Genomic DNA, 18,205 nt, shown 5'->3' with positions numbered 1-18,205 from the left:
TGTCAGCTATTTGCTCACATCATGCTTCATTAAGTATATATAAGACTTAATTGAAGGTAGTTTTAAAGTTAATTGTAACGATAATCTCCCTCTTCAAATAATTTTACAAGCTCACTTTAAAACCTCTAAAGCAGCAAAATACCTTTTTATGAAGTGGTGTTTTGGGCTGTATCAATGATTTGTTTTGGGAAGCATGCACTTGATATACCCATAAAGTCAGAGGCTGGAGATTGCAAGTCTGTGATGGAATTCCCTAAAGAGCGTAAAATTGTAGTCTGACATTTTGGGAAATAAGCCCATTACCTTTCGTGCTGAGACCCACGATCATGCATGCTCAGTTAATATGAAGCAACATCCAGGAGTCAGTTAGCTAAGCATAGCACAAAGAGGGTAAGCGGTGTGTTATTATTATATTATATTAAATCTTATTAATTCCGTATGACAACAGCAGTGTGTAATATGTTTAAGAAATTGCCTCAATAAAGACAAACTTCTATTCTATTGGTTTATCTTCCTATGGCATAACAAACAATGTTATCAACTGACACAAAAGCAAAGGGAGTGACTGGAAAATGAATCTGTAATGTAGATGTGTTAAACTCAGCAAATAATATAATAGAATTGTATTCAACCCGCAAGATAACAGGCGCATTAGGGCATGTCCTCCAATTTTGCTATTTACATGGCAAGTGATCTCAGTGCAAAGTGAAGTGCAAGGTAAAAAAAGGGTTGTATTTTTCAGCTTTATAGGTCTGGTAAAAAATATTAAAGAAAGCAGAATATTGGCTAAGATAGTAGTCACAGACTTGTGACTAGAGGCCTGTATGTGCTGTTCTACTGGAATACAGCAGATTGAACATGCATTTCTATAATGCTGATTTAAATAACTTTAATACATTTCAACAATATTTACCATTCTTATACATGTATGTTCTTTTGTGACAACCCCAACTGATGTGTATATAATCTTGAAACAGAAATCCAATGTTGTTATTTAGCCCTTCTGGAGCAATTCCATGGTTATTTCAATTAATTGTATGCTATCACGAATATACCTCAGAGCTCTGATTATTTTCTTTATTTTATCTATAAACTTGGTTTGTTCTGAATGTTTTGTTATTTGACCTGATCTGACCCTTGATTTCAGCCCCCTTTCTGTTTGAATTTGAGACCGCTGATGAAGTCTGAATTTAAAATTGGGGGTAATTTACTAATTAAAAGCCCAAAGAGAGGAATAAATACAAAAATTGTACTTCAAATTTTAAAACTGTGGCTGTATATTCACTCCCCACAAAGACCTGCATGCACTGTATGTGAACTGCAAATAAAACAGACACAAACGTATAAGAGGCCACAGCTAACGAGAGTGCTGTGACAGATAAAATCAGTGGGCTGTTTGCAGACAGCGATTGTTTTGGGCTGGCAGAGAGTTAAAATCCAGCTTTTTACTCCTGTAAATTTGCACTGCAGCTCATTAAACAAAATAAATTCACATACAACAACAGCCATCATCATAAATATATACAATATAAAATTCAGCCCTGACCTAATTTAGTTTGATGCTTTTTTTTTTTACTATTCATTATTAGTCATTACATCCATGGCACTGTGTAACTAAAGCTAGTTATGAGGAAAAGCCTGATTAAAATGCAAATCCTCCTTTCTGTCATGCTTTCACACCACAAAGTCTAATTATTGCTGAAACCCAAAAAGTGGCTAACTGAGATGTAACAGGGGATTCATAAATTTAATTAAAACTGTAAGACAGGTCTGTCTGTGTGTGTGTGTGTCTATTTGGGTAGAAACCACTCTATTAAATTACAACAATTTAGATTACAGGGATTCTATTTACAAAAAATATGAATTCACTGTCCAGTGTACAAAGGCACACAATGTTTCAAAGTTGGGTGACAAATATTTGAATTGAGGACAATCACTGTACAATGAATAGAACACTAAAATTGCCACTAGAAACTGAAACATTAATACCAAAATGTGCTGCTGCAGCTCATTACACCAAAGAAGAATCAACAAATTAGAAGGGATTCCTCTGATCTTTGCTGTGTCTCAATCACATGTCGGTGCAGGTGTGCTCCATCGCCCAGAGGGAAGATGATGTGCTGGCATGAGTGAGAACTGTGCATGCCAGAGTAAAACTTCGGATTGGGTGTCTAGTGATTTGCAAATATGCCAGTATGGCACTGGCGATTGTCCATCAGCCCAAACCTAGTGTATATGTGCATATTTTCTCTTCTTCAGCAAAGGAAACAAACACTTTCCCCATTTCAACAAAGCTCCTCCTTGGTGTGCAGTTATGATGCCAGAGAGATGCCAGGGGAGAAGCAAAGCCTTGAGTTTGAACAACATATTTTCACTTTGATCTCACAATATGGTGTCCCAGTGGTGGGACCAGACAGAATTAACTGAACACTGGATCTTGTTGTGCTGTGGTCTTGTTTGCCAGCCTCATGTTCATCGGCTAGTTTATGCACAGCCACTGTTCCTGTCAGTCAACAGTCCTCAGAATCATAGCACTCCTAACTCCTCCTCCTCTTCCTCCCTTATGTGGACCAAATCGAGTGGCATCGTGCCAGTAGCTGGGCAGGACACCCACCTGCTACCACAATCACACGCTCACTCACAAAGACGCATCACAAGCAAATAGTTACAACACAAAAAAGGACTATTTCTTCAATATTCAAAGTGCTCCATGCTCTCTGTCACACCATTCTCAGACAGACATGTCACACGTGTCTCATCCCTTACAGACATTCAGCCAGGAGCCCTCCTCATACTGCCAGCCTGATATAGCTGTGGTATGGGCCTGGGTGCGGGCCAGGGACTCAGGGTTTGTTTTTTTTTGCCATGTTGTTCTGCATGTGATCCAGATCATGTCACGCGCCGCACAACAACCACTTACACAATCAGAGAGGAGTTACAGAGATACAGTACGGCATGCGCTTATATTGCCAATGAGATCACAGCATGGATGGGCTGTGTGTGCTTGCGTGTATATGGACGGAAAGGGGGCTCCAAGAGTTGCACAGGTAATTTGAGATGTGCCTTCCCTCAGCTGGGTGACTTGAAAATTGGGTGAGTCTGCAAATCTAATTTGAGCGGCACCAACAAGATTAGTTGTGGAAAACAGTCCTGCTGTGTCAGGGAAGGTCAAGCAGTGGATGTTTGTTTACATGTGGTAAATGCTGGAGTGCTTTTTCAACACAAACGTCTTAACCACGTTGGAATGTAGACTGACACATACTCTGGGGTATAATGTACTGTATGTTCTTTTTGCCAGTAAAATCCATGTTCCATGTCTTTCAGCTCCTATTATTACACTCCTATTATTATTATATTTTCTCCATACAGAATAAAAGAAGCATAATTTCAAAGATGAATGAATCATTCATGATCAAGATTAATTAGGATCACAATGCATACTTAATGCTTCAAAGTATTTATTACTAAGTAATGCTTTATGAACTAGCAGGTTTTTGGACAGAGTTGAGTGCTCAGATTCAGATTGATGGCAACTTTAATTTCACATAGTGAACTATCCTAGCCATACCTCTAAGCTGATACATGTGAACTACATAAAACGTTGCTCTGAGCTGTAAATTCACAATTTCTGAGCATAAGGAGGGTGATAATGCTTTCTCCAAGCCTGACAAGGAAGGTGCCTAACTCTTATGGCATGATTATAAAACCAGAGAGCTGCATGAAAGCTGGGCCTGCTCACTATGTTACTACTTCTAAGGACTAAAATTTGAATACTGGCTGACAATGTGGTCTATGCACTGCGATATGGTACTAAAGTAGTGATCAGATAGTAGCCCCACAAAACCGACAGTATACATGTCTATCCATAAGTATATTTCAAGACAGAATTTAACTTGATGTTCCTAAAAGCCTGAAAGAGCCAAAAACAGAGAAGCTGTAATAAAGTTGTTAGTTTCCACTACGGAATTAGTATAAGATTGGAAACTCAAGCCTCAAGACAGGGGGGTCTTACGATTAGAACAGGAGATATGAAGCAGAGCTTTTGAATTTGAATGGAAACATATGAGTCACACTGACCTAGTTTAATAATCAGAACAGAGTTGGAAGGTTTTAAACATTTGCAATATCGGGAAGAGCCATTATTCATTGAGGATTTGCACAGAGGCACCACTCCCATCACCTCCAGTCATCTCATCTGCAATTTATGAGACTTCTGAATTCCACAGAGCTTCATCGAGATGCTAATTAAGAAACAGAGTATTTAGATGGTACATCCATAGTGAATATGTTCCATCCAAGATAAATCCTGTTTAATTTATCTCCTAAAAGCATTTTATCAGGCCAAAGTGTGAAACTGACAGATGTTTGATACCAAACAAAAACATATAGACTTGCTGTATAAAATCAGCCACCCAAAAACTTACTGCGCATCATCCTGAAAGGTTGTTGCTTCAGATGAATCCAGGAGATACTACTGTGGCATGCAAGTAACCCTGTCCAGGCCTGTAATCTCGGACACAAGAGAGAGCTCAGATTCACCATGGCAAACAAGTCCAATAGCAGCAAGGTATGTCTGAGAGATTTCAGAACAACACGTAGCAAGTTATTTTAAGGAGCATGGTGAGTCCGGGACAGTTACTGAGGTCAAAACTTGTCCAAAAGCAAGTACCCCTTTGTGCTCTCAACACATCTGCGTAATGCAGAATTGTTTAGCTCTCAGCATAGAAACAACCAATCACAGACGCCTTGTCCTAACTAACAAATTCTTATGTAGATATATCACAGATCCAGCAGGGAAGAATAATCCTTCCTTATATGGAAATCAATACGGCATCAAGGCAGTTAAAAGTGTGAGATCATGTAATACTTTTCCATCAACCTTCTTAAGCTCAAATACACAATTTAACAGAGCTGGCAGACATTTCTATTGTCATTTCTCTGTGGACAAGTTTGGAGCTGAAACACTTCCCGGTCCCAGTGTTACATTAAGTCATGGTCTTTGACTGTCATTCTCAGTCAATGTAAATCTGTAAGAGGAGCAGCCAGTGAACTAACACCATGCCTACAGTATCCTAAAGCTAAAGCCTAACTAGAGAAACACAGATACTGCTGGGAATATTTTTTCACTTCATACTGATACGTTATGACAGTGGTGAAAATGCAGGTGTGCACACATGGTGAGCAAGCTTAGATGCATGTGACTTCAACATAAATGCTAAATTGTGAGATGGAGCCTGAAGGTTTCCAGTTTTTAAATGAAACTGGAAATCCATCCATTTCACCCAGAGGTTTTGATCTTCCACCACATATTGTTAGATCTTTGGTCATCCTCATTTCCAGCCTCCAGCTGTAAGCTGCTAATTCCCAGAGAAAGGGAGGTATTAGAAGCTAGAATTGCACATTTCTCAGAGAGGATAGGGCACTTTTTACACAAGTGCTAAAATAATCTATAGCACAGAGCCCTTTAATGTATATAGTGTAAAGTCTTAGACAAAAAAAAATCCAAGACTTAGGTTTTATTTTTGTTTTTTGTGTGTTGTGAATGGATGTGGGAACATATCAAATGCTATTAGAATAGGAACATCATTCAGTTCAAGTTTACAGCTCTGTTCGTAAGCTGGAGCCTGAGAAATAACCCAACATATCAAGGTTGGAATGCAGCACAGCTGGATGGACCCATGAAGGAATCTGCTTTGGTTTCAAGGTCAAAGACTCAACAACACAGTTGTCTCCCATCACAAATACAGTCATGAGAAGATTGAATACAAGTTTACTGACTTCACTTATTGCCAAGACCCAAGGTTTTAAGTGCTGTTGGAAACAGGTCTGAGGATGGAAGAGCATGTATTATCTCAGCCAAGGATATTTGGCAATATTTGTCATTCAACATGACTCAAAAGCACAACTTAATTTGTGTGAAATTTTGAGGGGATGATGATTATGCACGGAGAATTAGATTTTGATGATACGGATACAGATACAGATCTGGACTGAGGACTATTTCCAAACAACTGCTAACCTTGCAAAATAGGACAATGTATTCAAGCTGAGTGGCCTTTGTGGAGAGTGCTTTGTCTAGTTCCATATTTTCTTCCATTACACTGACCACAATAAACTGCTCAGGACACCAGCACAAAATTAAGGTGCACCCAAATTTTGTGCCGCCCTCAGTGCAACAACTTTAAAGGTTGCCTTTTTGTCACTTCCCAGATGCATTCATAGTTATGTAAATGATTGTAAACAAGAATAAGGTGTAGGTAAATATTTGGCTTCATTAAAAGCACAGATTTACACAAACACAAACACATGCAAATTAAATGGTGACATTGCTTCGCTGGTTAGATCAACAGGGAAAATCCTGACTGTTTTGTAGTGATTACAGTATATTGTGTATATAGGGTAGCATACAAACACACAATTCACTAAATTAATGGCACACTTAATTCAAATATTATTTACTCTATGGAAATAGGAAACTACTACACTATATTGTGGTGTAGTGTGGTCTACTGTAGTGAGAATGTTGTCAGTCAGCACCACCCCACCTGCACAGCACACACACACACACACACACACACACACACACACACACACACACACACACACACACACACACACACACACACACACACACACACACTAATGCTGCGGTCACACCGGATGTGGTGCAAATCTTTCCAGCAGCAAGCTTTACATACAAGAGTGACAGTGCTTTGCTAGTTAGACAATAAACAGGATGGGAGATAATGTTCATACTGTGCCCTGTCTGGGTTTACCAACAGAGAAGGGTGCTAGCAGGCTATTGCAATCAAATGAACTTACAACCCAAGGCACTCGTAGAAGAAAAACATCATGAACATAGTTCTTCAAGTTATCGATTGACTGAGGCTGCACGCTCTGTGTGATCAGCTGTGAGTGAGTGTGCGTGTGTGTGTGAGAGAGAGAGAGAGCAAGTGAGAGAGAGAGAGCAATGCGGGAAGTTGGTTCGAAACATGGTTTTAAATCTCGTTGGAAAAAAAAATTAGGTCGGTCAGTGTTGATTGTGTCCCCACGCACTGATCAATGTATGGCAAACACTGATGGCAAACACTGGAAATGTAAAGTGCACAAGTGTGACCAAAGAAAACATTTTGATGCACCCCAAAGAGTTTTGGATATATATGCATACAGTATGTTTGGTTTTTTTTAACACAGGAGAACAGGTGAAATGTTGAGGAGAACTACAGCCTCTACTACAGTAAAATTAGCATGATGTCACAGACATGCCAGAAACAAAACAAGCTGAGGGCCAAAAGATGGATGTAAGTGATAGCATTTACCTCAACTAATGCATGCATTGCAGAGTAATTTGACCTGGGCGTGAATGACGATTAAAACCATTCCCACTGATGAAAAGCCTGTTTGAATGCACTGGTAGTAGTTGTTTTTCCCACACCCACTATTCAGTTCAACCCGAGAGTATCTGACATCACTAAATCACAGATTCCAACAATGTTAGCTCATTAAGTCAGTGGGCTATGTTTAATAGCTGAACTTTGCCTGCCCTGTGAGAACAAATACTTTTAAATAACATGCTTTCATAGAAAGACACAGTTTGACGAGGGGTGAGCAGCAGCCTACAGCTTAAAACTAGTAAAAGTTAAAGTTGGGGGTCATCAACCAGCTAAAACTTCTCATTCATAAGCATAGCAAAACATCTGTGATACAGAGGTTTTTGCATTCTCACTTATGATGAAAACACCAATTAGATCTTGTTTCTAAACTAACCCAATTGTGAGTACCTTGTGCAAAGGAAACATACTTATTTTACAACAGGCTAATGTGCCTTTGATTGTGTCATAAGGTTTTATGTACCATTACTACATAATTACCTAAACGTAGCTAATAGACTTGCATTTTCAAGTTCAGCACCTTAGCTAATAGCTTATCAGCAGAGCCATAGCCTTGACATACCCAGACAATGTTTACAAAGTCAACATTCCTTAAAAAGGTCAGCAAGAAACATTTAAACTGTTGAGAATTCATCGTCTCTCTTCAGTGAATAAGGGAAACAATACTTAACCAAGTCAAAGCTGTAAAGATAAGAGGTATTATTATTTGCAAATCAAAAGCTCCTTTTCTTCAAGCCATTACTAACCTTTGTCAAAACAGTTTCACAACAAGAAAACAACATACTTTTTTGTTTCATTGTTGTTATTGTCATGTTTTTATGTTTTGATAGTTTTGTTCTTGTTTCCATGAATTTTATTAATGAGCAATGTCCCTACCCTGTAAATGAATTCTTACACCTTCATCCTGTTGAGTTCTGGGGTCCTATGGATATTATTTGTTCTGACAAATTGCAACCTGGATGACTCAGATGACACTGACTTTTGGTAGGTGCAATGTTTTTGCCTGGTAAGTGCAAAACATAGTTGAAGTAAGCCATGACCTTAGCTGCCAACACAAATTATATCAAGAGCAGGGATCCAAAACATAATGTGACTGGACTCCTGACTCCTCCTCTGCCTTGCATCGCAGACAAAGCTGACATTTTTAGACATGGCTTCCAGCCCAACCTGCACTTTGTCAGGCTACACTGACTTTCTAAAACTCAGTATTTTGTTTGAGGGGCAACTACGTGGCCAAATTCCTCATGGTGTAAAAAGGGAGCAGTGTTACTCATCACAAAGAGTGTGGCATTTGGGAGATCTCGAGTGAGACTTGGGTGTTGAAATTCTCACTTTGGGAAGAAGCTGGTGTTTTGTGCAGAACTTTAGACCTTATTGCAAATTTAAATCCAATACAAAGACAAATGTTTCAGCTCAAAATTCAGCTGACAGCAGAAAGAGCAACATTATGCTCCATTAATATAATTTATTAATTTGTGCAGAACACCAAAAAATAGGATTGCAGACCTGGCTTAAATACATCATACTTGAGTGAGGACTACAATGTGTTGTTCAAAAACACTAGGAAGAAGAGTCACATGAGATTGATATCACACGGTATCACAAAAAGAAGTGTTATTACTGTCAGCAAATTACATTTAAATACTGAGATCATAGACTTGAGTCTAACACTGTAAACATAACCCTTTTTAAATTATAATTTATCTTTCGTTGAAACTGGCCACTTTGTCAGACAGTGTGAGAGAGAGTGAGAGAGTACATTCTATGTGTGTGTGTGTGTGTGTGTGTGTGTGTGTGTGTGTGTGTGTGTGTGTGTGTGTGTGTGCATGCTGGCATGTGCATGCTCCTTAACCCTGAGGTCACACCTGTTACCTAGCTGAACCCCTGGCTCAGGGTAAGAGGTGGAGGTCAAGGGTCAAGGAGTCACATGACACTTCCTTCACAGATCTTTTTCAGGGCCCACACATTCACTCTGTCAACCAAGCAATTGTCTAGTGCTGAGCAGGAATATAGGTTCATACCGGAAAACCATATTTATTTATTTTTTATGATATGAAATTTTCGTATACCACAAGACTGGTACATGAAAAACGGAACAAGGTGCAACAAAACACTGTTTGACCAGGATCCTTTTCACTGCTGCACCACCCATGCTGAGGCATTAGCTGTGGCAGTAACTGCAGCAATGAGAACTTTACTCCACCACCTTAGCAGAAAACACCAATAATGTATGCAGATACACATACACACTCTCAAGTGCGCCACATATTTGCCCTCTGGTTACAAGCACAATTCTCTTCCGCTCATCCATGGGCTGCCCTCAATTATCTATTATTTATGCCATTGAATTGTACCCAAAACAAGTGTTTGAAATTCAAATTAGCAAACAAACATGGAATTACAGGTGTTGTTTCAGACAGACACATACTGCCTTCATTTTTTATGATTATGAGTATAAAGTCTAATACAGTAAACTGAAACCAATTATGATATCAGTGTCATATGAGAGTTGACCTTTGCTGTTCTACGTTTTTGATTTTTCCGCGCACAGTTAAAAGTTATGGAATGAAGGCAAGGCTTTGTGCAATTTTGAAGTCATTAAAGCATTTCACGTTCATATAATTTAACATTATAAAACGAGTGAAAACTAGTATACACAAATGTCAAATGAATAGTGAATTAGATTGAAATGACCAAATAACACTACATAGTAGTAGGGTTTGTGATACTTTTTAAATTTTTATATTCAATGTACTTAAAAAAAAAAAACTGTAAACTGGGGATAATGTCTTGGCACGTATAAGAAGAACTATTATTTCTTCCAATGTTCATGATGCTTGTGGTTTGTGTGGTTTATACACAAAAGGCTCTTGCAAAATCTGAGCACTTGCCTGTATTTTTGTGGCTCTGATCCATGAACTTTCTCTTGCACAGTCTTGCATGTAGGTGGCAAATCCAAGGCCATTATATTATGATAATAAAATTGCAAAACAATTATTGTTATTACTGTACTAATTTATTGTCACATCTACATGATTGATGATTCAGCCTGGCATAACACATAATATGTTTTATTGAACATGAAAATAATTTGGTGTCCAAGCGTTTTTTGGTATCCAAGTCATAACTTCACTAATGTAACAACACTAAACAACACTACTTCTTAAATCTCAACAAATAAGCCTATGTTCAGGTGAAGATCTGGGTCACTGATCTTTCTGACAAACTGAAAAAACATAAATACCAACTCATGGTGTTAAGTGTGATACTTAATGTCTCAATAAGCTATTGCAACATAAAAAGAGCCCACTGTGATTGAAACACATCATCTCTTGTACCACATAAGCTTTTGGGCATTGTCAAAATATGCCTTTTCACTTCATTCTGGAGTATTATCATTACAATATTTATGGAAACACAATTCAGAGGTCCCAGTTATTGGAAAAAGTGGAACAAATCCTAAAGGCTTCAGGTCACTTCATCTGTAAAGTTAAGCAAATTTTAATGTCTTAATGGAACAGAAAACCAATGCATTGAACAAACAACTATCAAACTCTAGCAGTCAATCCTGTGCTGTTCATACACTGTATATATAAAGTGGAGTCTTCAGTTGTGAAGGCTCAAACTTTGTAACTTGAGCGGGCCATTACAGTTTTTGAAACGTCACCTGCTACAAGGTGCCTACTGGATGACGGTAACTGTCGTTCTAACAGTGTGCACTCATATGTCACTTTTTCTAAAATGGGAGCATAATATACAACATTGGCATTATATTCTATTGGAGAAAACATACAACTAGCGATTATGACCATAATCACTCCTTGAGAAAAGGTTTATTGTCATTATGGCAAACTGCTACTTCTGCTACTTTTAAGTCCTAGGCTTTGCTTTACAACCCAGAAAAATACTTCCATTTTATATGCAGTAAAGGGTGCTGTATAACCACAAGATAAACATCACAAGACACAATCTCCCTGTTGCTCATTGCAAAGAATGTCAGTTATGTCCATCATTCACAAATGTAGGAAACAATCCAATAAATATTTGCGCAAATATTTCCCACATAAAGTATTTTGGGGCTGGCATCAGTACAAATCTGATAAAAAACAAAATAAAATCCTAAATCACTGTGAAAACACTCCACCCCCACATCCACTTTACACAAGTAACATTGTCAGTCGCCTTCCTTTGTTGACACTGTCAACTCACGTGTACTGATCACAACAAGAGCAAGCAGCAAGTAAAAACAAGAACTGACAACTGCAGTCACATGTGAATGTACATTTTATCCAGAGACTGAGATTTAATATCAGTCAACCTTCACTAGCCTGAACATGTGACACTGGGAATGAAGATGGTTTTACTTTCACAAACATAGAGTGAAAGTAATTATATTTGCACCAAAGCTAAAGGACAGTGGGACACAGAAGAAACCAAACAAGAACAGTATGGATCACTGAGGCTTTCTTTAAAAAGCTAAATAATGATTAATAATCACATAGACATTTGTTTGTGATGTGAGAAATGCGACTTTTGATTGATTTACTTTTAGAATGTGCCATCTATAGTTATTGTATTAAAATAATAACACATTTTACAATTGGGGTGCTACCTCTTTTTTTAAATTAAAATTAACTATGTTTAGCTGTTGAATCACTGTTAGATCATCCTGAGATTATGGTCTAACCCCCACTAGGATGATTAGCTGTACAAAAATGGCTGACACTCAACAAAATGTGAAACCTTAGTCTTCTGGTCTTAATCATGGAAGGTTACATATCGTAACTTTAAATCTACATTTTTTTGTGTGTTTCCTCTGTATAAAATCAGAGTGAAGTTTGGTCAAAAGTGATTCCTGCTTAATAAGTTTGTTGTTGGATTATTGACGAGCTGCTTCAGAGAGCATCCTCTTACGACTTGTCTCTATTTATTTCTTTAACGAGTTTATATTTATGGAGGAAACGTGACATGAACTCCATCCCTCTCCCATCACCGGTTCCCTCCAAACACGTCTCCCTGGTTGGACGCCTTGTGTTCGGTGAGGGGCGGATATTTGTCCCGCTGTCTGTCCCATTTTGTAAACTCGGGAGAAGTTTCGCTCGGGTTTGCACTGGTTTCTTTAAGCAGCCGTGCGCTATAACAACTTGTGTACAAAAGTAAAACACGAGCGTAGTTGTTAGCAGCAATGTTTCCAGCTCTCTGTCATGACAGAAGCAGCAGTTATTGTACTGTTGTACTTGTACTGTTACAAACGCAGTAGCCCTCTCACTCACAACAGCCAGCGAACTTCTCCGCTGTCCCCACATCTTCACACTGACTGCACACGTTTGACATTTAGCGCAAACGGGACGGGACGGCACAGCGCCGTTAGCTTGTCCGTCCACAAACGGCGTTGCTCTGCTTGCACGAACTGAAACTTAGCAGTGGGAGACGAGACTTGTGGTTGAGACACTTTGAATTTTGGGGGAAAGGAAACGCTCGGCTAACTTTTCCTTACCTTTACAGACACCCACTGACGCCCGCTCGGTCGTACCACTTCCTGGCAGGCATTTATCCCGGTTTTTGTCAACGTCGTCCTCGGCAGTAATAAAGAAAATCCGAGTGTGTGAAGCCCAGCTCTCTCGCCAGTGCCTGAGCTTTTTTTTCGCTCGCGGCTCCTCTCCCTCTCTCTCTCTCGCTCTCTCCCTCTCTCTCTTTGCGTGGCTTCGGGAACAGCCGCTGCAGTTTTTTCCACCAGCCTGACGCGGGAGCGCGCACACTAGGATTCGAGGCTGGCCAAGAGCGCCGCGTGAACGCGCTTTTCACAAGGCACACAACAAAAACAAAAAAAAGGTAGTGAGAAACTACCGCTGAATTTTCCTCAATATCAATACGACAAACCTAACATTCTAGGTTACAAATTAGATTTTCAAAATACCCTTAATCCGGATCAACACCAGAATACCAAAAATAGTTTATTCCTTGGACCACAACCAACAAGAGAATTTGATCCAAATATCCATCACACGTAATCCACACATCTGTAGTTAATTATATCCCAGTCACAATATGAACTTCAGACATGCACAATGACATTCTTCCCATGACACATCATGCATCATGTTTTCCATTCATGTGTATGAGGTTTGAAACTATTTCAATTGTAGATGTTCACAGAGTGAAATGTGAATTACTGTAATTATGAATATCTGTCATTTAAAGTTGATATATCAACAATTTAACTCCATAGTTCCTCGAAGATACAGTATAAACTGAAATTATGACTAGTCCTAGTTGAGCGGTAGATATTTCAGACTATAGTTATGGATATTCTTAGTTTAGTTTCATCCATTATCCATTATCTACCACTTTATCGTGGGGGTGCTGTGCCAATCTCAGCAGATATCCTTAATTCAATTTGGCTAGGGATAATTGAATTACATATATCTGTAACACAAAATGCAGGGTAGCTATTAAGTCTTAGAAGTTGTTGCCATAAATGCAGCCAAAATAATTACCATAATCATTGCCATTGGTGAAAACTCACTGTTGCTGCTGATGAAAGACAAAAAGTCTGAATTATCATATCATGTTTTCATCAAATGCATTGATTCAGATTTTACTGATATTGGATAAAAAATGTATTACAATAACAAGCCATAACATATCATTCATGTCGCTGGTGACCAATAAAGAAAGCAACTAGTACAATTTGTATTTAAGTTATTGTATATTGTGTGACAGTAGTGTGATATCAACTATAGAATCAATTGTATATACTACACCAATATTTAAAGCTTTACTTTTATGGTTTACTTTTACTTTGCAATGTTTATTTTTTTCTGATTATTTTTCAGATACTTAATACAAATACTTACATAAATCACACGATCAACCGATAAAATATTAATATTAATGTACACACTTTGTACACATTAATATTTGATTCTGAAAATAAACCATTCTGTTTTATAGGGTGCAACAGAAGATTGTTGTTGTTTACAAAGGAATTGTGACCAAATTTACAAGTACATTTATGAAGAAAATTGAGGTATTCCACGTGCAAAATTGAGTATTTTTACATAACAACTTTCACTGATCACTATCACTCGGCTTGTTAGTTACACTGCTGTAAGTATTTTATAATAAAAAGTCACAGATTTCCTTGATAATATGTGGTTATGCTGATTATACAGGTCAACATGAATAAAGAATAAAGGTAGAAGAAATGTCTCCGAGCTCTGTTCAGAGACATTTCTTCAACTCTGCCAAACCAACTAAAATTGGTTCTTCTCACTGTCAGATAATGTGTCAACAACTCTTTTGTTTGGAACAACTTAATTCTTTAGAATCATCTTCATTTATTCACTATGACAGAATCCTGGCTGACGACTAGTAATCATGGACACCAGCCCACCTGATTACTGTTTATAAAACAAGCCCACGCTTAAGGGTCGGGGGTGGAGGGTTTGCCCTTTTTGTGTGAAGAAAGCTTTAAATGCCCCTTTCAAAGATCTGGGGCTGTTTATCTGTTTATAGCTCTTTCTTTCCTTGGAAAGGATTTAAAGAAGATCTCTATGGGATTGATACAGTATAACAACCCAGATTTTCATGACTGTTTCATGATGTGTTGGTGCTTTTTATTCTGTATTCACATTTATGCCATTTTGTTTTTGCTTTTTCTTTGTATTTAAAATCTCATTTTAATGCTATGAAAGTCATTTATTTTTGATTATATGACGTACTTTTCACGTTATAGTTATCGTAAATAATACCTATGTAAATAAAAGTCACAAGTAGGCTTATTTAAAGTTTGCATGGACAAAAAAGTGTCAACATCAAATGACAACAGGAGGAAACAGACAGGTGAGTTGCACAAACCCACAGTCAGGGTGTATTTGGCCCCGGAAAGCACTGAGAGCAGGAGAATGTCTGACATCATGCTCGGTATAAGAGATGACCAGCGTAGAGGAAATCCCCTCCTTTCCTGCTGCATTCAGGTACAGTTGGAAAAGCTCTATTCTAATCTAAAAAAAAAACATCAAAACATAGCAAAGTGTACTCTCAAAATGATGTTGTTTTTTTCCTATCTTTGAGTAGCTGTTGCTGGTGCTGCACGCTCCTCAGGCCAATATGTAGCAAAGGATTTTAATCTGATTTTGTATTTGTAATTTGTAGTCAAAGCTATAATATTTGCTGGCCTGTGAAGTCTTCCCTTGGGGTAAAAACAGTCCAGTAAAGCAAGCAATAAAGTGAATATTTCAGACAGAGGTTAACACTTTGTTTGGACGTGTGACATTTACACCTTTTATTCCTCGGATGCGAGCGTTTATGAGGAGAATGTGAAGGCAGCGTGCGTTTGGGGAGAAGAGAAGGAGCTGAGCCATAGGTTGACATGTGGGAATGACTGAAGTGAACACATTCCAAGCATTGTTTCCTCCTCCTCCTCCTCCTCCTCCCCTCTCCAGTCCAAGCAATGAGGCCAAGGGTTTTCCAAGGCTTAGGCAGACGGAGCAGATGACTGATCAAGGAAGAGGAAAAATGACTCGCATTTTCCTCACTTGCCTTTTTAAGAGTGACTCTCGCCTTCTCCAGCTGAATTAATGAAAGTTAGTTTTGATTTGCTGGCGTTTTTATCGGTTACATGCTTGCCTGCTTGCAACTAAAGGGAAAGTGAAATGCAGAGTACAATATATTCAATAGGACAAGTTAAAACATCTTTTGCCTGATGTCCTGAGACAATTGATCTAACATCCTACCTTCAAGATGACTGAAAATGATGGTGATAAAAGTTGATAAAGGCAAAAAACATCTACCTTTGTGGTGCAGTGATTCCCAAAGACAGGGTCAGGACCCACACATAGGTGGCGGGAGACATTTTTCTGGGGTCCACAAACTAATTTACAGATTTTTTTCAAACTTTGACTCAAGATTTATTTGTGTAATGATTAATAAAGTTTAGAATCTACAGGTATGGCTGTAAATGAGTCGCTTCGGATGATTAATGTTGTCATTTGGGTCACAAAAAGTGGTTCCCCGTATATAAAGTTGAGGAAACACTGATGGAAGTGACAATATGATGCACATGTTTTGTTTTTTTATAACATAATCAATTAAATAATAATAAAATAACCAATATACAACACATATTGGTAGTTCAGTCTCAAAGACAGAGCGGTTAGAGTCAAGGTCAGCTGGAATAGATGCAGTGCAGTTTGAACTGACTCCCGTATCAGCAGAGTTGAAAGTGAGGACATTTTCCAGATGATGGAATGGCAGAAAATGAAAAAAAAGAGACATTTTACTTTTACCTTTCCCTATGGAAGAGAAACTGGCAGACTTTTCTGTAGTCTGCAGTCCAAAGCACACTCGGCAATATATTATGTCACATGCTTATTAAATAGATTTCGATATGTGTTTCATGTGAACTCAAAACTATCTTTTTTATTATTATTATTGATGGTGATCTTACAAAGCCCTTTACTGGGAAGCTGCGTTTGGAACAGCAGTCAGGAGATTGAAGACCGACTGCAGTCGACTCTGATATCTGATCTTAGTGTTCCCCCCAAATGAGAAGTATAATACAATATGGGCTGAATAATAGAAACACTTACTCATAAAGAAGAAAATAAACCTAAAAGTATGACTGGGCTGTTCAAATGTAGCACAAAGCATATACAAAGCTATTAGTCACAGTAGTCAACACCCATCCCAGAAAGGTCAGCGGTGGCCTTCAGCAATGACTCATTCAACTGAATACTTTATTGATTTAATAATGGGAGGATTGTGTGCCATCAGGAAACACTTAAAAGTCAGTTGATGTTGTGTCACACTGGGGACAATCAAATGATTTCTATAAATGTTTATTGGCCAACGTGGCTCAATACACAGACGAAATGGAGCTCGTTCTGACCATTTTGGTTGCGTTTCATTGTGCTAACTGAAACCATTTGGGACAAGGAAGTCGCAGAGTGCCAACTCAGCACATGATGCCTGTCTGACTCATCGTCCCTGACTCCCTCCTCTGGTCCACGATCTGTGGCTGTCTGTCCCTTTCTCCTTTGCCAGCCCATCACTCCATACCCATGAGCAGGAACCTGGCCAAGGCTGGAGACAAGGCCTCGCTGAAGAAAGAGGAGGGCGTTTGTACGTGTGCGAGTCTTCGTAAGAACAAAGACTGGGTGTGATGTGATATGAAGTGGGACTGGAGAACAGCATAATCACACCTCCGCTCAATAATAACAAATATGAGGGGAGACAGACTGGGCGCCTGGGCTTCATCATCTAGACCGAGGGGGTCTGCAACCTTTAAGACGAAAAGAGCCATTTTTATCCACTCTCCACCCAAATTTGACCCACAAAACGAAGAAAATTACATGTATGAAGGTTTTCATACATATATAAAAGACCAATACTTTGTTGCATTTATTAAATTCAAGAACTACAGAACGAAAACGGTTGAGCTTTCATTGCTTTAATACCCAAGAAAAAACAACAACACAGACTTACATAGACCTAGTCCTTCCATTGATTTGACAAATAAATGAAATTAAAAGTAACCCACTGTGAAATAAATGAAGCAATATTTGGATTGTATGTAGTTCATGCTTGAGAAAACCTGCCTGGTATAAACAGGTATGTGAATCCAAAGATGGACAGGACTCCAAATGTGTACTTCTTCATGTACACGTTACTGCATTTAAGTGTCGGGAATGGCTTCACATATTTCAGACACAAGTTTGTCAAGGCTTTTGAATATTGTATTTGACACATAAAATATGAAATTCAAAGCTACTAGGAGCCACTGCAGAGGGGCTTAAGAGCCACAGGTTACA

At 38.6% G+C, this 18,205-nt stretch overlaps 1 protein-coding gene across 3 annotated transcripts in view; it reads right to left on the bottom strand.

Moving 5' to 3' along the window:
* Window positions 1-13,069, bottom strand: part of peak1 (pseudopodium-enriched atypical kinase 1) — a 78,573-nt gene extending 65,504 nt beyond the window's left edge. For 2 of the 3 annotated variants that reach the window (XM_044035924.1, XM_044035923.1), the window contains exon 1: window positions 12,889-13,069. The gene's annotated coding sequence lies outside the window, so the exon portion shown is untranslated. Of the gene's footprint in view, window positions 1-4,424; window positions 4,443-12,888 lie in introns of those variants that run through there. The other variant, XM_044035925.1, reaches the window with a different exon arrangement.
* Window positions 13,070-18,205: the final 5,136 nt, after the last annotated feature.

Source organism: Solea senegalensis, linkage group LG10 (assembly GCF_019176455.1).
Source record: "Solea senegalensis isolate Sse05_10M linkage group LG10, IFAPA_SoseM_1, whole genome shotgun sequence".
Classification (NCBI taxonomy): Eukaryota; Metazoa; Chordata; class Actinopteri; order Pleuronectiformes; family Soleidae; genus Solea; species Solea senegalensis.
This window is presented reverse-complemented; position numbering and strand designations above follow the sequence as displayed.